Source organism: Schistocerca cancellata, chromosome 7 (genome assembly GCF_023864275.1).
Source record: "Schistocerca cancellata isolate TAMUIC-IGC-003103 chromosome 7, iqSchCanc2.1, whole genome shotgun sequence".
Lineage (NCBI taxonomy): Eukaryota > Metazoa > Arthropoda > Insecta > Orthoptera > Acrididae > Schistocerca > Schistocerca cancellata.
Window position 1 is genome coordinate 142,281,140 of NC_064632.1, and position 23,982 is coordinate 142,305,121.

General features: G+C 40.9%; 1 pseudogene; it reads right to left on the reverse strand.

Moving 5' to 3' along the window:
- Positions 1 to 466: 466 nt before the first annotated feature.
- LOC126093417 (5S ribosomal RNA) lies at positions 467 to 583 on the reverse strand (annotated as a pseudogene).
- Between the last annotated feature and the right edge of the window lie 23,399 nt (positions 584 to 23,982).

The following is a 23,982-nucleotide window of genomic DNA, read 5'->3' on the forward strand; positions in this document are numbered from 1 at the left end:
CGTAGCAAATTATTGCGGGGTGGCATTTATTGCAGTGAGATTTGCGCACGTGTAGCCGTTGGCTGAAAGGAGGTTGCAGAATTGCGTCTTAGCGATGACTCATAGCACAGCTGTCGCTACTAGCCTGTGTGAGAACAGGCTACCGTGTCATCTAAAACGAATGTATATTCATACCCCATACGAATCTAAATAAACTGTAGTAAATATTGTCTTATTGGTTTCAAAGTTGGTATACCACTCTTTGTTATTCAGTATATAAAAAAAAGCACTCCGTCTTCAGGCCACAAGTGGCCCATCGGGACCATCCGACCGCCGTGTCATCCCCAGTGAGGATGCGGATAGGAGGGGCATGTGGTCAGCACACCGTTCTCCCGCTCGTTATGATGGTTTTATTTGACCGGAGCCGCTACTATTCGGTCGAGTAGCTCCTCAATTATCATCACGAGGCTGAGTGCACCCCGAAAAATGGCAACAGCACATGGCGGCTGGATGGTCACCCATCCAAGTGCCGGCCACGCCCAACAGCGCTTAACGTCGGTGATCTCACGGGAACCGGTGTATCCACTGCGGCAAGGCCGTTGCCTATTCAGTATATGACCTCATCAAAATTTAGCTTTTTATCTGTTATAGTTTCAGAGATCGTAAAAATTACTTGAGTCATAAAACCGACATTTTGTTAGAAATAATAACAATTGTTCTTTTGTTATCATTTGACATCATTACTAGAATTTTCAGTATATAAAATAATTTAATGGGATTTTTTCCTTTGAAAAACTGTAATTACTTTGCATTTCGTAGTATAAAATTCATGAAAAATTAATGGGAATGAATGAGAGAGTGAATGTGGGGCATATGTTAAAGTTCAATATTATTTTCTGTAAAACTTGTCGAAATGGACCTTGGGAAAGATGTATTGTACCCACGTTGCTGACGACGTATGTTGAAGTGTGCATGCTTTTGGAAGTGTAATCGGTTTCTAAATTAATTTCACTATTATTTTTCATTTCAATCTTTTTTATTAAACATTATATTAACATCTGCATTTTGGAAAGACGTAAATAACTTTTTGAAGAGTGATTGCCTTAAGCAAGTTTTGACACGGGAATGATCTAGAAGGATCATACTGATTGGTCAGTCAGACTGATCAACCAATCAGAATTAAGAGGTAGATAGGCAGAGAGTGGGATAGCATCAGAGGAATCGCTCGCTAGCCATCGGACGTGAAAGATCATGTTAGATATCATGGTGTAAATTATGTGTAAGATGAAGAACTGTTGAGTTCGTAGCTTTTAGGACTAGTCATAAAGCGGGAGATTTGAGTTACGAACAATTTGAGTAGTTTGATGTGTTTGAGTCTATTGGTTGGAGAGTTATGAGCGTGTGAGATTTCGACCTCTATTGAAAATTCCGAGTGACATATTCCGCATTTCATTATGGAATATTTGGAGAACATTTCCTTTATAAAAGCCCACTCATAAGACCGAATGTGAAATTCACTTATAATAGTGAATCAGTGACTGTGAGATCGCGTATTCAGTCGGGTCGGACTGATATACAATCTGGCTGCTTTTGCGTGTGAAACCTGTAGTTGTGACTGTGAATTGTGAGTGGTGGAGTCGTATATCAGGAAATAAGGAGTTGGTAGGCATTTCCGTATGTTTTCTAAGTAATAAGCATACTGGCGTTGGAATTTTTGGGCTCTTATTTTAGTCAAAAATTCGCTTATTAAATATGAACTTGCAGCAACTGTTTTTCACTACTAGAGTTACACGGCCTCAGCAGTGTAGGTATTAGGTGGCATTTTTCTTCAGCGCTGTTTTTTCGCTGTCTAGCAAGTACCTGCGATAGCTGAGTGAAGGGACGTCGAGCGGAAGCCGTACTGAGATAGGGGGATATAATAATACGAGACGTACGAGGGACAAACCGGCTCCACTCCGCCGCAGGAGTTCCATTTTATTACACACATTTAGAATAAGAACAAAAGTCCTATAGAACTTCTAAAGAGTAGCATGCAGAAACAGATGCGGTAAGCAACAGTTTAAGATCTAAAGAGGACGAGCTACAGGCAATAATAGTAACCTCACGAATCCAATAATCAGGTCTCCCGTCGGAGCGGTGCCTTCCTCAGATGGACCACGCTGCACATTCCAGGGCGAGGAGACTGGCTCGGATGGTGACTGCTGCATAACGACATCTCGGAGTGAGATCTTGATTGGGAGAATGCATAAGCGTATAGCCAGGAAGCCTACTTGTAGCGAACTCGCTCACCAGATCCCTTTCGCCGGTATAAATACACCCTTCAGCGCCAGCTTACAGTTGTTCTTCCATTCTGTCACGCTGCTAGCGTATAAATGTCCGCGGTGCCAGTGGACTCTGCTGGCGTTTCGATTGTCTTCTGTTGCTCTGGTCAGCTCACTGCTCTCGCGGAGTTCCGGCATTCCGAGGCCCCGTAGCGTTTGCTTCGTAGGAGCTGGGCACGCGACAACCCGCACGACGTAGACGTTGTGCGTGGTAGCGTCGACGGTTGATTTCTAGGATGCCACGGCAGTCACCAACCAATTAAGAAAATTCGTAACATGGTGATATCTATAGACATTAGGGGCCTTTACTTCCAAATTACAGCTGTACACACTCAAAAACATAACACCGCTTCCCACTCAAAAACATAACGACACCACTTCCGCCAGCGTTCGGAAAACTGGCGCCACTACAGGTTCGCCAACTAGAGCGCTAGGAAGGCGAGCTCCCAGCTGGCCAAATGCAGAAAGAACCGTTTCACCGCTAGTCAAATTGGCTAGAGGGACCTTTTTCAGTCAGGCGACGCACACTTGTATGCTGTGTCCAAGCTAGCAAAAAAGCAAAACGTGACGATGTCGGAGTGTGTTGCAGATATTGGTTGGCTTTACTTCTTTATTATTTGTAGCGATGGAGTTGTCACCATTTTATGGTACTTCTGTTGGTTTGTGCAGACTCAGTCATCCACAGTTAAGATGTTTCATAGTAAAATGCTCATCCCAAGTCTGGTCGCGATGATGGTGAAATTACACTGTTTCCTCTATGGGCAGCTGCAATTGCTGTTCTTACAGTGTTAATGCGGTTACCTTCGTCGGGCTGCCGTTTACTATGTCTTCGTGACTCCCCTTGGACAACAGCCTTCCTTCTTGATCCTCATTTTCTAGAGTTTATCTGACACATGTTCGAAAAACGTGTTTTGCGGACAAAGTTTGTTGCCTTCATAAAACGACATAAATTGTGTTACATTGGAATTTACATGCACCAACTTTCAACAACGACCAGCAACTGCTATGCGTGACTGCTCACTATTTCCGCTTGGTTGATGGGTAGTTCACATATATTAAGAACAGAAATTGCAGGTGGGATCAAATTGAACCATTCTGCTGTTCTATGTATATTGAATGAGTGGTCAAACAGAAGATAAATATGGTTTAAATCCTAATAAATCGTTGTAAAGAAGAGAAAAAAATTAGGGAAAACTCACAAGATTGCATTGAAGAAGTAAATAAATTGGATGTGACACTGAAAAAGAGGAGTCATTTTTACCACTTCCACCTTTCTATGGTTAATGTTTGTAAATATTTTTGACCCTATTTGTCCTTTTTCTGTTACTATCAAGGCTTATGCATTTAAGAATTTGGTATCCTATAAATTGGATGAACAATCTAATTAATTCAACATATGGACTGGGAGCAAATCGAAGAAAGACGAGAGTAGAAGTCACAGGAATGAGAACAAGGAGAAAATTAATCTCTGGGTTGATGATCATCAAGTAAGTGAAGTTGAGGAATTCTGCTACCTAGGCAGAAAAATAACCCATGGTGGATGGAGCTAGGAGGACGCAAAAAGCAGACTAGCACTAGCAAAAAGGGCATTCCTGGCCAAGAGAAGTCTACTGATACCAAAATATGGGCCTTCATATGATAAGGAAATTTCTAAGAATATACATTTAGCGTACAGAATTGTATGGTAGTGAAACAAGGACTGTGGGAGAAGAGGAAGAGAAGACAATCGAAGGATGTGAGATGTGGTGCTACAGAAAAGCGTTGAAATTTAGGTGGACTGATAAGGTAAGGAATGAGAATATTCTCCACAGGATTGGTGAGGAGGGGAGTACATGAAAAACACTGATAAGAAAAGGGGTAGTATGATAGGCCATCTATTAAGACATCAAGGAATAACCTTCATGGTTCTAGAGGAAGATGTAGAGGGTAAAAACTGTAGAGGAAGACAAAGATTGGAATAAGAAAAAATGAAAGATTCAAATATTTAAAGAAAAAAAAGAAAAAATCACAAACATTAACAAAAAAAAGAAACGCATCCCCATATAACCATAATAAATTCTCTATTATATATAAATAAAGAATAATATGGAACATGTATACAAATAAAAGTATTATCTTCTTTCTTATTTAATCTTTCTTTTCACAAATAATAAAGAAAGATTAAATAATATAATAAATATATTTTATACAATTATGTAAATTAATGTAATATGTTATTAATATAAAATTAACTTTATATTAAGTTAACTTAAATATCTAGTAGTTAAATAATCTAAATCTATCAAATAATTCAGGATGTAGGTTCCAAGGGCTGCTCTGAAATGAAGATCCTAGAACAGGTTGGGAATTCGTAATGGGCCTCATTAAACCAGTCAGAAGACTAATAACTCAGAAAAAAGTAATCGTTTTGTCTGATGCATAGAAGAGAATTCCTTTCACCACTAGGAGAGCTGTCTATCCAGCAGAAGACTTCCAAGGGCAGTTGTAACCAGAAATCTTTTCTGAGATGTATAAAGCACGTGGAGAAGTCTCAGCAACTGCCCAGTCCAATCCCTTACAAAGGAAGAGGATATACTTCAGTTAAAATCCTGTTTTCAATAGTGGAAGTGGACTGCCTAAGTAATCACGAGTTTAAATAAAGAAGATATTGATTTTTAAACCAATTAATTAAAAAGTTAATGAAATGAATTAGTTATTTTATGTATAAAACGATCTCAACAGCCCAGCCGAGTCTGTTAAGGGTAAAACCTCGAGCTTTCGTTGATTACCTCCAACCCCTTCGTCAGCAGCAACGTACTACCAGATGGTGTCAACGTCTCCACTGGTTGCACCACCACTCCCATAGTAGCGTAAACATTCTTATTTCTACAGCCTATTTAATTGCAGAATCTCAGAAGAAGCCTGCGTCAAAATTGTTGTTGCGTCAAAGAGTATTTTGTGTTTGTGTCTGAGGCTATGCTAAACAAAATATGATATTTAGAGCTGTCGATATTTTATATGTCGCTGACGTTCTGCTCAGCTGTCGGTGGAGTTGCAATGACGCATACAACTGCTTCCCCACTCACTAGAGATGTTATAAAACCCAGGTATCTTGATGCCTAGACAATCCTCTATCTTCGTAGGAAGTCGGAACATCGCGAGGACCGTTCGCTGGATGTGGCTCCCCTTCGCCCATCGTCGTTATGTTGACAACACTTTTATGGCTGTAGAAAAAAGAATACGCGAGAAGAGCTTCAACCGTGACAGCGTATAGAATCTTAGCAGTGCATAAAAAGGAGCTCTCTATGCTGAAAAGAGGTAGAGATATTCATCGTAATGTTTACGCTACTACAAGAGCGGTGGCGCCAACAGCGAAGATGTTGACGCCTTCTGCGACAGCAATACGTAACTACCGACGAATCAAATGCCGTCTATGGCCTGTAGAAAGCCACCACAGAAGCAGTTCGGACAGTCAGTTGCTCCTTACGAAGACAATGGAGGTAATCGTTGAAAGCTCGAGGTTTTATCCGTAAAAGACGTGGCAAGAGGTCCTAGGATATTTTATACAATAGTGCCGTCGCCAAAGATCTTGTTCACATTTAATTTATACATCAAAAGAAATTTTTCCTGGACATCTGAAACAACAGATGGCTCGATGGATTATAGGACCATCAAATGGTGAATTTGGAGTAATTTTCACAGTATGGCGAAAATGTATCGAAGTTAGCAACCGCTACCCTCAAACTGAACCAGCAACCACGGTGACTTTTAAGGGCATCAGTTGAACCGACGTTCAGAGAACTGACGCCAGCACAGCTTTCTCGACCTGAACACCATGAAACCGAGCTGTTCCACTGACCGAAACATCAAGAAAGCTACCCCCCACCACAGAGAAATTGATTACAGGGACTTTTTTCTATCGGTAAGTACACTACTCAGCTGAATCTTAGATTATAAAACCATGGGGAGATCAATTTGACTTCGTTATTAGTAGTAATATGGGATACCGCGGCACTTATTGCATATGTCCTGGCTCGCCTCAGTCACTACAGTTAAGTTGTTTCATCGTAGAATGCTCATAGTAACTTCGGTCGTGGTTTTGAACAATTACACCTTTTGTATCGCGTGCATGTGCAATGCGGTTCATTCTATGTTAACGTGTAAGCTTCGTTGTGCTGCTCTTGTCTACTATTCATATTAAGTGACTTCTCATACCTTCCAATTTTCTTACCCATTTTTCATTTATCTGAAGTAATCTCAATTTTTCTACTATCGGTTTTAGTTTCTCAATGATTTTCATGTATTTTTCTTGTCCTGTGGCAAGACTGCGCTTGCCGTTTAATCCGTAATTGTTAGTTGATTACTTTCTAATTTATGTGATAGTGCTACCTCCCATTTATCGTGTTTTTATTGTCAGTGCACTTGGTCTATTTTCATTTCACTCTCTCTTACGAGTCAGTAGTTTCGACATGTCCCATTTGTTAGCTTATAAATCCAGGCAATAGGAACATCTGCCGTAAGACAAGACGGCTCATGTCTCTAATTGGCAGATGAGAGTAATTTTATCAGCTGATAGAGTAAAGCTACGGGCAGTACTTCTCGTTCCCAACCAAACAATCAGTAAGAAAATGCCCAACGTCTACAAGGTACCGACATAAAGTCCATTTTGTCATATTACCATCAGAACTAATGCTATAGTGTTTATTTATTAACTTGTTTTATTATCCATCACCAAATCTTCTTCGTCATTTTCATTAAGAAATTGTCAAGTAATTTATAGCCTACAGCATGCCCCTTCTATAAGAAATGAAGCCACTTTCAATTCTTTATCAGTTGAGGAAAATGTTTTCGATGCATTTTACACCGTTATACTTCACCCATATTATTAATGTTATGCTCGTTGTTTCAAAAGAAGTATGGTCTGATAGACTGCACTCATTCTAATTCTTACGTGAACGGATCTGCCAAAAGTAAGAAATGCTGTGCGTGCTAATTTATTTAATTCTAAAGTAGAGGTAATACAGCAAAAAATATTACTTCCCTTAATCGCACATACCTCAAATACCGGGTGGTTCAGAAACATTCATCTGATTTCACAAAAGGGTATGTTTTACATGAATGAAATTTACTATAAATGTCCACTTACAGAAAAAAATTCGATCTTTTGCACATACAATCTTAATATACTCTTTGCACTTATGTGTCGCATTAAAAATTTCGTTCACTTTCCACATTCATTCAATGTAGTCTTTAGCTGACGCAAAGAAAACATCCTGATGACAGTCAAACCCCTACCATACAGTTACGAGCACGTCTGGTGTTTGCACATTCAGTGCGGTTGGTATGTTGCATTCCAGTATAACTAGATATGTCGGAATAGAAAACACATAGATTGAGAATGTCAAATACCATCCACATAAAAAGCATGATATATGATCAACTGACCATGAAGGCCTTTGGTGCAACACAAAATAAGTACGGTTCTTACGGTAGATCTATCTTGACGACAATCAAGTTGCACAGTAGGAAATGAAAAGCACCTGTTGAAGGATAGAACTCAGAGCGCCTTATTCGGCTGTGTTATAGCCGTTTCAAATTGTCACACACTGGATACTGGAAAGAACTATCCTATTTTAGAACAGTATGTTCTTTTAATGCATGTATGTACAACCTTTACGTATTTTCAAATTACGTTTAGGATCAGAGGCGTTTAATTTGACCCCTTTCGGAAGCACGCCTACCATCCTGACGACAATCATACACAAAAGAAGACAGTAAAACCTGGCGGCCTTAGCAAATGCCAATGCTGCAGTGCGAGAATTTGAGGCCATTTCAATCCATTGGCTAGGTAAATCTTTGTTAAGCAGGGCTCTTGCATTTAGATTTAGTGCGCTGGTGCTCCGTCTTGCTGGGAAAAGAAATTTTCTCTATATTGTTGCGGTTGTGGAAGAAACAAGATGAACGAGGGCGTAGGCAGTGAGATAACTGAGAGACTCCTAGAAGAAATCACATCAACTGGCGATTTAAATCTGGTGCCAAAAGAAAATCTTTAGTTTCGGTGTGTGAGGTAAAATTTACCCCAAGTTTCTACTGTGATGCAGAAGGTAGACGCTTCTGAAATCGGACGAAGTTTATTGAGCATTCTGGGTTTTAAGTAACGATTACATTTGTATATACGAGAGCAGTTCGGAATGTTTTCGCGAAATGTAAACCACTGTGAAAATCAGAAATGTTTTATTTGCAACAATTAGATACACATTCCATTTGCTTTTCTGCACAGTCGCCGCTCCGACTTAGACATTTGTCGCAGCGTTGTGCCAACTTTCTAAAGCTCTCGTCAGAGGGCTGCCACCTGTGCTTTCCGCAAATACTCCACACAGGTCTGCAGCTGTGCCAAATTGTTGTCTTTAAAGGCAGTATTTCATGTGAGCTGAGATGAAACTCAGGGGTAACCAGTTACAGGACGTACTGCTGGTGGTCACACAGTTCCCATCGAAAGCGCTGCAGGTACATCTTCATTACCCCTACAGAGTGCGGCCTATAATTGTCTTGAAGAAAGAAACGCATGACAGTTATGTTATGTCAGCTGCATAACATCAAGCGAAATCCCTCATCACGTCCTTGTAATTGGCGAGAGACGCCAGTTCCTAAGTATCTTTCCGTGCTCACTGTGCACTTAGGACTGAAACGATCGACGTTATGTGGTCAATGGGGATTCTGTAGACACGGCTCCAAGACAGTTGTGCCAAGATTAATCGGATTTTCACAGTGGTTTCCACTGCGATACCGATAGGAACTTATTTTCCAAATAGCCTCGTATAAACGGTTCTGCTTAATATGGATTTATGTTTTATACCTGTAAACAATGAACCAATCTAAAATACCGTTATTAAATCCAGTAATGAGGAAAATCAAGTGAAAACCTTACAGGTTCTGATCCATTTTTTTTTAATTTCAATGTGTGGGCCTGTCTGCTGGTAGACTCAGTGGAAAACTTGACGTTCTGACTAAATATGCACAAATTTTCTGCTAGACGTGAACTTACAAAGTTAATGATTTTAAATACCAACCACCCACAATTGTGTTTTACAAAACATTATATCAGACAATTACTAGTTTTGGATATCCTGCAAATTCCCGTTCAGATGGCTGTTGCACACTTCTTGTTTCCCTGCTGAGGCTTCTTTTTGTAACTTCATTTATTTTGTGCTTTGGTACATATTTCTGTACGAAGGATTTACTTGTATTTCTGCTGTACATTTTAAAATTTCCATCTACACCGAATAAGGGCAGATAAATTCTCGGGAAACTGTTGCAATACGCTCCAGCCTACGTTTCATGTCAGAACTCCCGCACAACATTACTAAACATGGGCTGGCTTAACGTAAGTAACGTGGAAATTTGAAAACATATAATATTCAAATAAGTAACCTACCTGAGTACAGGCCATGTTTTGTAAACGTTGAGCTCGTATGCTGCCATAAAACGAACGATGGTGTGTATTCAACCAGGTTTCTGGGAATTTAACGACACTCACATAGTGCAGGTGCCAAAATGTGGAAGTTTTCAAGTGTATAACAGAAATATGGAACATTGCGTCACACAGAAATACGCACAGCCGCTGATAACGACTTAAAAACGATACCAAAGCACGATAGTAAGTAGTCTGTAACAGGCATCCGAAAATAGATTATTAAGATATACGAAACCCTTAAATATTTAACTGAAATATACTTTTTTAAATCTATGTGTGTGGCTAGTTACTTTTTAAAATTATAAATGTTCTAGACTGCAGAAACAGACGAAGAAGAAGCTATAGATGGAAAGAATGCCTGGAGACTAGATATCTGAAATAAGCTCCGCATACTCGCTTTGAACTAACCAGAGAGCCGGACGTCATGTCCGAACTCGCAGATTCCGTGTGCCCGTCGAATGGAATCGTGTGTCTCCGGCGCAGTCCATTCGAAACTTGAGTATGTTATCGGGTATAAAGGGACTCGACACGCTAAGAAAATATGGCGAGTACACGAGTTCGGAAGTATAACTGCGGACTCGCCACGTACCCTCTATATACACAACCATTTTGCAAGAAATTTCCTTCAGTAAACTATAAATTACTGTTCATTTATCTCACACAATCATGATTTCAGCTTTGTTGCCATTCTCAAACGCAAGTTGAAGTGTCACTAAAAGGTCCAGCATACCTAAATGACAGAAGAAAGCTATGTAGCAATGTAACAACTGATTGGTCAGCAGTGAATATTTTTCACTTTATATAGATAAAACTTTCCTGAAGATCGCAATAAATTTAATTTAGCATTTAACATCTAATCAGAGAATGTCTAACAATTACGTTGACATAACCACACATTCGAGAGGTTACCAAACAAGTAACGACAATACCAGAAAACATGACTTTAGGATGAAGTGCACTATCTAAATGATCATTAATTATTAGAATAAATTACAGGAATGGTTGATAAGCTACAAATCTCGCTGTTAGCCCATACATACAAGCGTCCATTACCAAATTAGTACAGAAATAGTGAGATCTTTTCTTTTTTACTCGTGAATATAACAACGACGTTGCTCTGTGCCCAGTTTTCGTCTGGCACATATGTTTTTTCAAGGAGGACATGAAATACAAAAGAACACTACCACTTCGTTTGTAATGGATGAAATTTGTTTTTTTGTTGTTTTTTTTTCGTCTGAAGGGTGGATTGTAGCTTGTAACATACGATATATCTTCCCTCCTCTAACGGAACCCATTTGCAGTTATTTACTTTGAATCAATAAGTTTTCGTCTTACACCCTGGACAGTCTCAGTTGTATATATATATCGTTCGATTTGACGCCACTTCCACGACTTGCGCGTCGATAGGGATGAAATGACGATGATTAGGGCAACAAAACACCCAGTCCCCGAGCGGGGAAAATCTCCGACCCAGCCGGGAATCGAACCCGGGGACTCTAGGATATACATTCTGACGCACCGACCAACCAGCTACCGGGGGCGGACGCCATCTAGTTGTGATAATCGAACATTTCGCCTGGTCAGTGCTACGTCACGGCAGCAAAATCGTTTACTTATCTCCCGTATCAACAAAAAGTTACGACAAGCTTTACAAACCTGTATGTTCCAGTTACAGAGAACGAGTCTACGAGTATTAAGTCACCACAACGCCGCAGTTTGCAGACTGGTCATACTTGCGGAACAATAGTGGGAACGGAAGCTCTTAAGCACTATTGCGACAGTGATGCCTTGGTTTGTGGAGTGCGCAACCCGGACATCCGACACGTACAAGCTACGTTTTTGACCTCTACCAGGGATGACCACGAATGTCATACGGAGAGCAGATTACGAGTGATGCAGCATATGATATTACTCTGAAATGAAGAGGGAGCCCGACAAAATAGTGCAATGGCGAGCTGCTGTAAACAAATCTCAGGACCAAGCGCAAATGACGAAGATGAATTATACTATAGCTACTGTTCTCATAATACCTCTTTTCGACAAAATAGCTAGTTGTGTAGAAGGGTAAGAATAAGAGCATTTTTTGAGAGTGCGAGGGAGAGCTGAAGGAGCAACACATGAGTGTGCGATGGTTGCTAAGTGCGCCCCCAGGGACTTGTTGGCCCGCTCCGAGCAGGGCCCAGGTAGCCGCCGACAGCTCCCAGGAGACGCCGACCTTGTTTACGCGGGCACCGCGGGTCGAGGCCAGGGCCTGTTTGCCTGTTTACCGACCGGCCAGGGCGCTCTGCCAATCGATGGCAGCCGTGTGTGCGAGTCACCAGGTCAGTGAGCCGCAGCTGCGCCGCGTTAACGCGTCTCACGACGACCAGTGTCTGCTTGTTACGTGCCCATTACCTAAGCTGAGGTTACGGATACTGCTCACAAAGAGTAAAAAACTCATTCACTGCCAACAATCCTTTCATCAGAAAAACATAGGAACCATTCTTATTATGACAATATGAGTCACTTTTTCATATTGGCTGCCACAACGACAGATTTAATGAAAGACAATTCCACTTTCCACCTTGACTATATCACGAACACAGCCGTTTTACTTTACGCGATCAGATGATTTCAGCGATGTGGTACTTTACGTGCTTACTCGTAACTACGTAATCTTACAGCAGGGAGGCTACAATCTGTGGAGATGCCATAACGTCGTAAAAGTAAAGCCAGTGAATTATGCACTCCGCCATACGTTTGAAACCAAACCATGTTGTGAGTAGTGTATGTGTGATATGGTGTTTTTCATAAGGATACAGAGGTAAATTTCTGTTAAAATTGTTACTCGTGTAGGAAGCGGGAATTCTGCTGTTACTTTCTTCAGGTAAACGCTTTATAACCATCATCGTTTGCTATTGAAGCCTGCAGCAGGACGACAGAAAACATAGTGTATAGGGGGCAAGCAGCGTATTATAAAAAATTGTAAAATAACACGTTTCAAAAACACTGAAAAACTGGAGTTCAGTCAGTCTCAACGGAGGAGATACCTACGGCAGATGGTAGTCCATTGCTGCCAGTCTCTAGCTTCATACTCCACCGCTTTCGGTTCCACTTGTTTAAGGATTGTTAACAGTCCGCCCTTGGACGGCTCCTTGGGCGGTTTCTTATAGGTAGAGAGTGGAGGACGCAGTGCGCTACAGTAATATCAACTCGATGGATGTTGCCTAATCATTGTCGTTTCTCGTGCTGTAACATGCGGCTGACGTGTGGCTTTCCAAACCGCTGGTACAGGTCTTTGTTCTTCGTTTCTATATTGCTATTCTAGAGGGCTCCACAAATCTTTCTAGAGCCCTTCCTGTCGAAGGCACAAGCTGTTTCTTCAGTTGTTGATGATGTCGCCCAGGCTTTGAAAACACATAAAAAGGCCTGCCATATTAGTGTCATGCACAACTGGATCTTATTCTTCTGTCTTACTAGGTGTGACTTGAATAAGTCTTTCAGACTGAAGACGATGTGATTACATTTGTGATTCGTTGATGCACTTCTTCTGTCACTAGCGTTTTATTAGTCGATGTGGACACCAGGCATCTGAATTCTTGAATCCCTTCAAAGATATGAACGTCAACTACAATCGAAGGAAGGAGAGCTGACGCGTGATACAGCGAAATATATGGTTTTATTATCGTTCACCACCAGACCAGTTTTCATACAATTGTCAAGAAATGGTGAAGTATCAGCACATAGTTGCTGCATGGTGTCACGAAAAAACACAACATTATCACTGAATTCTGGATTTTTGTCTGCTCCCACTATTTCCATATCTGTGATTCGATGTGTCACGGCTTATTCTTCTCAAGGGTGAGTTCAATGGTGTTGACGCCAATGGATCTCCTTGTCCCAGTCCACTTCGAATGCTGAATGTTCGAGATAATGGCTTGTCGAACTGTACTTGACAAGTTGATTAATAGTATCAAGCTGCAATTAGTCTGATTTGTTAGCTAAAATCATAATTCTGACATAAATATGGACCATTACTTTCCATGTTTTCACCCACTCAGCTCTATGTTTAGTATATGTAGGTTCACGAATGACAGCACAAGGAAAAGCCTGTGGATCAAAGCACAGCGATGAAATGTAGCACATCAGACAAACACTGCGCGATATGTTGAGGTTAGAGCTCAGTTTGTTCGAACTTCAGAGTTGCATATTCTCATCAGTGCGTTGCTCTTTTTCTGTCGTTTCTCTCTTACTTTTGGAATGTAAGTTGCTTGAGATTTTTCATAAATGATTCTAAAGTTTGAGTGTTTCGTTTTGTTGCATGTAAAATAATCATTTAAGAGTATAAGCTATTTGTTGTCGAAAATACTTTGTTATAGACGTCATAACTGAATACATATGTACTGTTGTTTGTAATTGGGAGTTATACTCATGACTGAGACATATATTCCCGATTGTGTAAAATTGCCAAGTGAAATTAATAACTTGTTTGGAAGTGGCACTGTCGTTTCGCTCCACTTCTTATTTTCATTAAATGGTAATTACGTTTTGTTTGTTGGGATATCAATAACCATTCTCCTTTTCACTGGCATACTACGCACTGTGACTAAAAAGGCTGACTCTCTCGTGTTTGATTTACATGTGCCACTCCTTTCTTCCTTCCCTCCATTTCCACCTTGGTGTGTCTGATTGTATGAAAGTGAGTTTGGGGTCGATATAGCGAGATCAGGGCTGACTGCTGGTCGTGACGATAGAGAATAGTTAGCACTAACTTAAATTTGTGAAAAAGAAAATCAGTAAAAGGAAGTTAGCACCAGAGATAAACTAAGTGGGCAGATTAGAAGGTGTGAGGTTGGTCATTGCCAAGGAGGACCTCGCCCTCCATTGTGATTGAACGGAGGAGTAGCGCTGCCGACAGCAGAAGGCGAAAACTGGTTACTACTAAGGAACAGGTTAAAGTACTCTTAAGCAGGTCAAAATAATAGGTTTTGAAAATATTGTGGGGATGTACTGACTATAAACGAGATTTGTAAATTCATTGGTAAGGTGAGTGGTGTGTGTGTAAATTCAGTGCGTTTATTTTTTGTTGATTTCTCCTATTCACGCCTCAGGGAACGTAAACTGTCCTTTCTAAGATCCACTGTATCATATATTTACCTGTTATACCATGTTACGATTTATAATATCCATAGATGTTGTTGCGTAAGGGCTACCAACCATGGTTCTTTGTTAGAGACGATTCCTTCAATTTACTTTGTCACGGAAAACGTGGAATACGGTCTGAAACGATAAAATAATTAAGGTTTTTTTATTTTTTACTTTTTTCACCACACTGCAACTCGAAAACTAACTTCTGCCAGCAATAAAATAACAAATATTCATACAGTTAAATGATAATGAAAAAACAGTAAAATACAACAAAATACACTTCCCTGAGTCAAAATTACGTTTAAAATTCGCAGAAAATTACTCATTATAGTACATGCATATGAAATGAATAACCAGCACAAATCAACAACCAACCAAATATTTTGCGAGTGCCCGTTTATTTATATTTCTTTCAGTTACTAATTTCTGTTGGGAATGATGAAATATGGAGTGGGTTTGTTAGTTACAATAAACCACTGCTCATTAACTTTATAACAGGTAATTTCTAACTTTATGACATAAATTTAGTAAACAGATATGATGGTAAGTAAGTGACAGAAAATATTAGAAGTGTATAAGAAACTTCCGCTGTTATGCAAATTAACACTGAATTCTCATAACTGTAACATCACAATAAGAAGCATTATTACTATCAACAACAATGACTTTCGTTTATTGTATTTTCGTAAGTGTTTAACGTCTATAAGTATGATAACAATATTTATTATTCCAATTTACTTCCTTCAGAAACATAACCCCAAGTGAAACCAAATCACGTTTCTTCACATTCATTTTTTTCCGAGTTCTGACCAACAACACGCTTTTTTTTCTCTTCTCCCGATATTCCAATCATTTTTTGACTTCTACACCGTAGCGAGGCCACTGTTTCAGTTCGTCGTGCGATGCTGGCTTTCAGCGTCTATAAACGGTGTAGAAGTGTCAAGTTCCTCTACTGCCCGCAGTTCGTGGTCTAATGGCTAGCACTGCAGCCTCTGGATCACGGGGTCTCAGGTTCGATTCCCGGCCGGGTTGGTGATTCTCTCTGCCCGGGGACTAGGGGTTTTTGTTATCCTCATCATTTCATCATCATCATTTGTGGCAGTGGCTAGAGTGGACTGTGAAAAAGTTGGAATGTGTAACAACTGGGACTTTCTACGGGCTCTGATGACCGCGCAGTTGAGCACCTCACAAACCAAACATCATCAAGTTCTTCTGTTGTCCTTTTACTGCCTTCGCAGCAAGCTCTCGTCAGCTGCGGGTCTACCGCCCAGTACATTCACTGGGCCCAGCGTCGACAAGTAGATGATGTTAAATAGTGTATTTACTAAAGGCGAAGCGTGCTCTAGAAGTTTCTAGTTTTCCCCAATCCTCTCGGCACTCTTTATGTCCACGTAGTACAGTAAACATCCAGAGTCGGCCGATGTGGTCGAGCGGTTCAGGCGCTTCAGTCTGGAATCGCGCGACAGCAACGGTCGCAGGTCCGAATTTTGCCTCGGGCATGGATGTGTGATGTCCTTAGGTTAGTTAAGTTTAAGTAGTTCTAAGTTCTAGGGGACTGATGATCTCAGACGTTGAGTCACATAGTGTTCAGAACCATTTGAAGTAAACATCTAGAGTAAGTAGCATTTCATGTTCTTCTACATAAACAGGGGAAAGGGGGGTCGAGTTAATCACTGAAAATGGAAAAGAGTGGAATACGCTGAGATAGCTATTTTGTTGAGATTCCAGAATAAAAATCATTCCCCAATGGTGATAGGAATGCCAAGAAGCAGGGAGCAACAAGTTGTGGAAATTGAAAGCACGGTCTGGCCAAGGCGTTTCTCCTTCTGCTCTCAGAAACAGAATGACGTTCTAAACTGCGTTTTATATTCTGATGAAGCACCTACGATAAACTGGAGACCCGCCAGCCAATTCAGTTTACTACGATACGAATGTTACACGTGCAAAACGTCCATCGTTGGTGCTAAGCCAAAAATGCTTAGGTATGAGCGTTTAGTATGTTCCTGAGTGACTAATTAATTCACTTTAGTTACAAATGGAGCTGTACTTTACATATTTTAAGGGTATAATTTTTTAAAAATTCTTATTAATTTCATATCTGAATTTGAAAAGGCCCAGCAACCGAGTTTGTCTATGTATGGCAAGTAAATATTACCGTAACATTAGAGATTCTTCCAACAAATTGAACAGCCGGTCACAAACGAAATGATGTGAGCTTTCAGAAAATGCATGGAGGCTGTGGATAAATAATGATACTTATATTGACGAAAATTGCGTCAGAAGTCAGGCAACGCAGCTGGCCTCGTCGTTTCTCGGTCACTGGCAAGTTGAGGGATGACAATATACTCGAAGGAGAACCTCTTGTCAAGACTGTGAAATATCGTTAGATACGAATGTGGGAACCCAAATAGATGTGCTACTTATGGCTTGACAATCATCTCTCCCCTCACTCCCAACCCACACCTCCATGAAGAATAAATGTATTAACATCATTGTCTGAATTATTCTCAAAGATAGCTAAAAATACCCCTTGGATATTGCATTATTATAAATTCACTAAGGTAATGGACTTCGAACGGTAGCTCCTTTGAATAAGAACCTTTATTTCACAATGCAGAAACGTATTAAGGATTCCATTTTATTACTATAAAATGTTATTCATATGCTTATTTATAACTCTACTTAAACAGACACACACAAATATTCCAAATTCACAAATATTTACATTTACTAATGAAATGAATATTTTCTTTGTTTTAATTAGTGTCTGTTCCCCTACTGAGGAAGTATTTTGAGAGCCTTGGCTCAGAAGAGCACAATATGTGTTTATTTTTTAATTTTTCGTTTATTTTGGTAGGTAAAATGAGTGTTCGCAATTTTCAAATTCCATTGGATCTTTGACGTCGTGTCGTAGGTACCAGCTTCATCAACGCGCTGTAAACTTGCTACCAACGTCCTTAGACCCTGACATATTTTAGATAAATATTAATTAATGGTTCGTAATTCAACGTTTTCGTAAATGTATTACCACAATACATGTTACTAAGAAATTAAGATAACTTAATTTGAAAATAACTAACCCTGATAATTCTCTTGGTCATAGGATGATGGAGAGCTATAAGAGCAGAGGCAATACACGGTGCATTTGCTTCTCAAGTTTTCTCTGAAGGTAACTTGGTAGCTGTTTTATATTGTTATCTGGGAGGTCTCTAATCTAAACAAAGAGAATAAATACTACGATAGTTCCTTAGAGGCGTTATTGGTAAATCGAAACTTCTAATTTCTAAGAGTATAAAAAAGACAACCTACGATATTTCATTTCTTGTTTATCCTGAGTGCCTTACAGGTACTTCTGCTTTGTTGATATTGACGTATGTTTCATGTATAGCGTTACAAACGTGTCAGTAATCAATATTATTTTTGAATGTGTAAACATTTTGATTTTCACCTCCGTCACCTCTACTTTCCCTGAATATTATGAGTGGCAGCAATAAGTTATGAAACAGTAGTTGTCGTTAAAGTTACACAACAAAGTAAAGAGAAATATGTGAATCGCTGAATTTCGTAGGCACCGAGGATGTTTCGTAATGTAACTGTTGAGTATCCTTCTTCTGGCTACTCTTCCGTATGTCAGAGGCAGAACGTTTCTCTTGGCAACTCAATTTACCCAAGTTTGTTTCCAGACAGTTGTTCGACTCAAAGTGACTCACATTTAACATGTGGCGTACGTCTCTTCCAGCCTCCAGAGTTTCGCAGCCGCAGAAACTTGAGACGGCTTATATTTTCATGGCTTCCCTAGGGCTATTCCTTGTGCATTTCTGACAAAACCAATTTCGTTTCCACCATGTCTGATCACAGAATACTTTTCATTCAACTCCTTCTGTCTACGATGAAATAAACGAAAAGGTGTAACATAATATTATCTCTGTCTTCTGCTTTTAAACTGTGGAACGTCTTGAAAATTTTAAAGTATGGATATTTTTTGTTAATTTTTTGATACATAGTACCGGAAAATTTTATGTACATTCCATGTTTTACAACATAAAAATTAAAAAGTGAACCAACGGTAAAGGAAAGCAATAGTAGTATGGAAAAGTATACCAGAAATTAAAATAAATATAAAATCTGACATCAGAACTGACGAGGTGAAACAATTCTATTATTTGAGCTGTATAATCAGGAGTTTTTCTTTAAGAAAAATATTTTAACCAGCATGTATATGAATATACAGGGTGTTACAAAAAGGTACGGCCAAACTTTCAGGAAACATTCCTCACACACAAATAAAGAAAAGATGTTATGTGGACATGTGTTCGGAAACGCTTAATTTCCATGTTAGAGCTCATTTTAGTTTCGTCAGTATGTACTGTACTTCCTCGATTCACCGCCATGATTTCATACGGGATACTCTACCTGTGCTGCTAGAAAATGTGCCTTTACAAGTACGACACAACATGTGGTCCATGCACGATGGAGCTCCAGCACATTTCAGTCGAAGTGTTCGTACGCTTCTCAACAACAGATTCGGTAGAGGATTGGTAGAGGCGGACCAATTCCATGGCCTCCACGCTCTCCTGACCTCAACCCTCTTGACTTTCATTTATGTGGGCATTTGAAAGCTCTTGTCTACGCAACCCCGCTACCAAATGTAGAGACTCTTCGTGCTCGTATTGTGGACGGCTGTGATACACTACGCCATTCTCCAGGGCTGTATCAGCGCATCAGGGATTCCATACGACGGAGCGTGGATGTATGTATCTTCGCTATCGGAGGACATTTTGAACATTTCCTGTAACAAAGTGTTTGAAGTCACGCTGGTACGTTCTGTTGCTGTGTGTTTCCATTCCATGATGAATGTGATTTGAAGAGAAGTAATAAAATGAGCTCTAACATGGAAAGTAAGCGTTTCCGGACACATGTCCACATAACATATTTTCATTCTTTGTGTGTGAGGAATGTTTCCTGAAAGTTTGGCCGTACCTTTTTGTAACACCCTGTAGACATCAGAAAATCCGTTAAAAATCGTTTGTATGGAGTAAACTGTTCAATGAAGGTGAATGTTGGACACTGGGTAAATTGGAAAGGTATCGCCCTGAATTTTGTGATGTAGATGTGGTGGCAAATGACATGAACGAGCTAGACAGAAAGAAAAATGGTCCTGGAAATCTTAAGAGAAGTCAACGAAGACAGAAGATTATTAAAAGAAAAGAAAAGAAAAGAAAAGAAAAGAAAAGAAAAGAAAAGAAAAGAAAAGAAAAGAAAAGAAAAGAAAAGAGAATAAAAGTTATTGGTCGTCTCATCAAACAGAACATCTTCATCATTGACCTTCTTGAACTGAAAGAGCTGGGAAGAAATGAAAGAGGACGGTCTGGGGTGAAATGGTTGGAAAACACCGAGAAGAGTGTAGGATGTAGCAGTTACGTGGAACATTAACGAACAGACAATGACAAAGAGTAGTTGCACCGACAAGGCATTAGTCTTTGAAATATGTGTTTATCCAAGCTACACTCCTGGAAATTGAAATAAGAACACCGTGAATTCATTGTCCCAGGAAGGGGAAACTTTATTGACACATTCCTGGGGTCAGATACATCACATGATCACACTGACAGAACCACAGGCACATAGACACAGGCAACAGAGCATGCACAATGTCGGCACTCGTACAGTGTATATCCACCTTTCGCAGCAATGCAGGCTGTTATTCTCCCATGGAGACGATCGTAGAGATGCTGGATGTAGTCCTGTGGAACGGCTTGCCATGCCATTTCCACCTGGCGCCTCAGTGGGACCAGCGTTCGTGCTGGACGTGCAGACCGCGTGAGACGACGCTTCATCCAGTCCCAAACATGCTCAATGGGGGACAGATCCGGAGATCTTGCTGGCCAGGGTAGTTGACTTACACCTTGTAGAGCACGTTGGGTGGCACGGGATACATGCGGACGTGCATTGTCCTGTTGGAACAGCAAGTTCCCTTGCCGGTCTAGGAATGGTAGAACGATGGGTTCGATAACGGTTTGGATGTACCGTGCACTATTCAGTGTCCCCTCGACGATCACCAGTGGTGTACGGCCAGTGTAGGAGGTCGCTCCCCACACCATGATGCCGGGTGTTGGCCCTGTGTGCCTCGGTCGTATGCAGTCCTGATTGTGGCGCTCACCTGCACGGCGCCAAACACGCATACGACCATCATTGGCACCAAGGCAGAAGCGACTCTCATCGCTGAAGACGACACGTCTCCATTCGTCCCTCCATTCACGCCTGTCGCGACACCACTAGAGGCCGGCTGTACGATGTTGGGGCGTGAGCGGAAGACGGTCTAACGGTGTGCGGGACCGTAGCCCAGCTTCATGGAGACGGTTGCGAATGGTCCTCGCCGATACCCCAGGAGCAACAGTGTCCCTAATTTGCTGGGAAGTGGCGGTGCGGTCCCCTACGGCACTGCGTAGGATCCTACGGTCTTGGCGTGCATCCGTGCGTCGCTGCGGTCCGGTCCCAGGTCGACGGGCACGTGCACCTTCCGCCGACCACTGGCGACAACATCGATGTACTGTGGAGACCTCACGCCCCACGTGTTGAGAAATTCGGCGGTACGTCCACCCGGCCTCCCGCATGCCCACTATACGCCCTCGCTCAAAGTCCGTCAACTGCACATACGGTTCACGTCCACGCTGTCGCGGCATGCTACCAGTGTTAAAGACTGCGATGGAGCTCCGTAAGCCACGGCAAACTGGCTGACACTGACGGCGGCGGTGCACAATTGCTGCGCAGCTAGCGCCATTCGACGGCCAACACCGCGGTTCCTGGTGTGTCCGCTGTGCCGTGTGTGTGATCATTGCTTGTACAGCCCTCTCGCAGTGTCCGGAGCAAGTATGGTGGGTCTGACACACCGGTGTCAATGTGTTCTTTTTTCCATTTCCAGGAGTGTATAATTGTACTGCTACACCTTATAATAATTTCCCATAGTGCAATGAAATTTTATTACCGTACTGTAACAATGTTGCATAAAAAGACAATTCATAAACTCAATGTTTATTTCATTACCTGAAAGTATGATTAATCTAACTTTCTACATTTAATTCGCAGTCCTAAGGGATATGGATGTTGTCACTGATCAGTTAGGTAAGTGATGAAGATATGGGCGGTCAAATATCTTCCCTAACTCAGTACGTCACAGGATTGCTCTGCAAACTTTTCCGAAGCTGATGGATGACTAGCACTAAAGACCAGTGGATACACAAAGTTTTAGAAGATCTCTAACAGAATCTCGTAGTTCATTGGGCCTAAATCGCAAACAACTATCACAGTTTCGTAATCCTTATTTTGAGTAATTCCTATGAGCATCTCAACCATCAGTCCTTTGACGTTCTCTACTGGGTGCTGACCTCGCCCTCCTATTGCAGTCTGAAGTTATTATCATCGCTGTCATATATTTTAGTTCAATTTGACAACGACATGAAGACCCTAACTACTTCGTCAGGTTCAAAATGCATTAGGGCCACGATCATCGACTGTGGAAACATCCCTCCTGGTCGTATGAATCATGTTTCTTGTTACACTAGGTTGATGATAGTGTCCCAGAACGCCTTCATCCAAGCGGGCAGCTGCCTGATACATTGTAAGTAGGCTGTTTATGTTTTCTTATTGGCAACGTTACGTAGCGCTCTGTATGAAAAATCACTGGCTGTGCTGTGTGCAGTCTGTGGCTAGTTTGCATTGTTGTCTGCCATTGCAGTGTTGGGCAGCGGCAGCTGGATGCAAACAGCGCGTAGCGTTGCGCAGTGGGAGATGAGCCGCCAGCAGTGGTGGATGTCGGGAGAGAAATGGCGGAGATTTGAAATTTGTAAGACTGGATGGTATGTGTATTATGATTATTAAGGTAAATACATTGTTTGTTCTCTATTAAAATCTTTCATTTGCTAACTATGCCTATCAGTAGTTAATGCCTTCCGTAGTTTGAATCTTTTATTTAGCTGGCAGTAGTGGCGCTTGCTGTATTGCAGTAGTTCGAGTAACGAAGATTTTTGTGAGGTAAGTGATTTGTAAAAGGTATAGGTTAATGTTAGTCAGGGCCATTGTTTTGTAGGGTTTATTGGAAGTCAGATTCCGGTGCGCTAAAAATATTGTGTGTCACTTTAGTGAATGTTTGAGTACGTTCAGTTTTGCTCAGCTGTTTGAAAAGCAAATAATGTAAGAGGTTTATCAGCACAGTAATTCGTAAATTGTTTTAAGGGGACGTTTTATACGTCGACCCTTAGCCGAGGACACCTCACTGGAATCTTCTGATTTTTTCTTGTAGTTTGTGTATTTAGTGTAGCTTTTGTTTATTGCTAGCGCGTAATTGTAGAGCGAATTTCCTTTGTAGTTGTAGTTTTTCATTCTTGTACAGTAAAACAGTTGTGGCATGCGTGTAGATTTGCACCAAGTTTTTCGCAGCTGCGCTTGCAATTAACTAGATATTATTTTCAGTGCTATGTTAATGTGTTCCCCTATTTTTGCTCTTCAAATTGTGTTTTTCTGTGTTACCGTGTGAAATATTGTGACAATTATGGCGTGTGAAAAACGTAATACTAGGCTCCAAAGTAAATTGAGAAATGACAGTGAAGACGAAAGCAGTGTGTTAGCGCCACCGAGTGATGAATTAACTAATGTTAAAAGTAGCAATTTGGTAATTCTACATAGGGAAATGGAGCGGGCTGCAAACAATGGTGTAGACAGTGAAACAATTCGTGAACAGGGAAGCATTATCGATCGATCGGTTGGCAACAGCTTGCCTCAGGAATCCGAAATGACAGGACACAATCTTGCAAATACTGTAGATTCAGGTTTTGCGTCCTCGCCCTTTTCTCAAATAAGTCAAGACACATTTTCTGCTTTTCAAACTGCGAATATTGCCGGTTCAAATTCATTGCCGAATAGCACTGAGGAACATGTTTCAGATACCAGTGCAATATTATTACAATTAATGCAACAAATGGGACAAAAGCTTCAAAAGTTAGACACAATGGAACAAAATCAGAGACAAACACAGCAAAAGCTTCAAAAGTTAGACAGAATGGAACAAAATCTTCAAAAGTTAGACACAATGGAACAACACCAGAG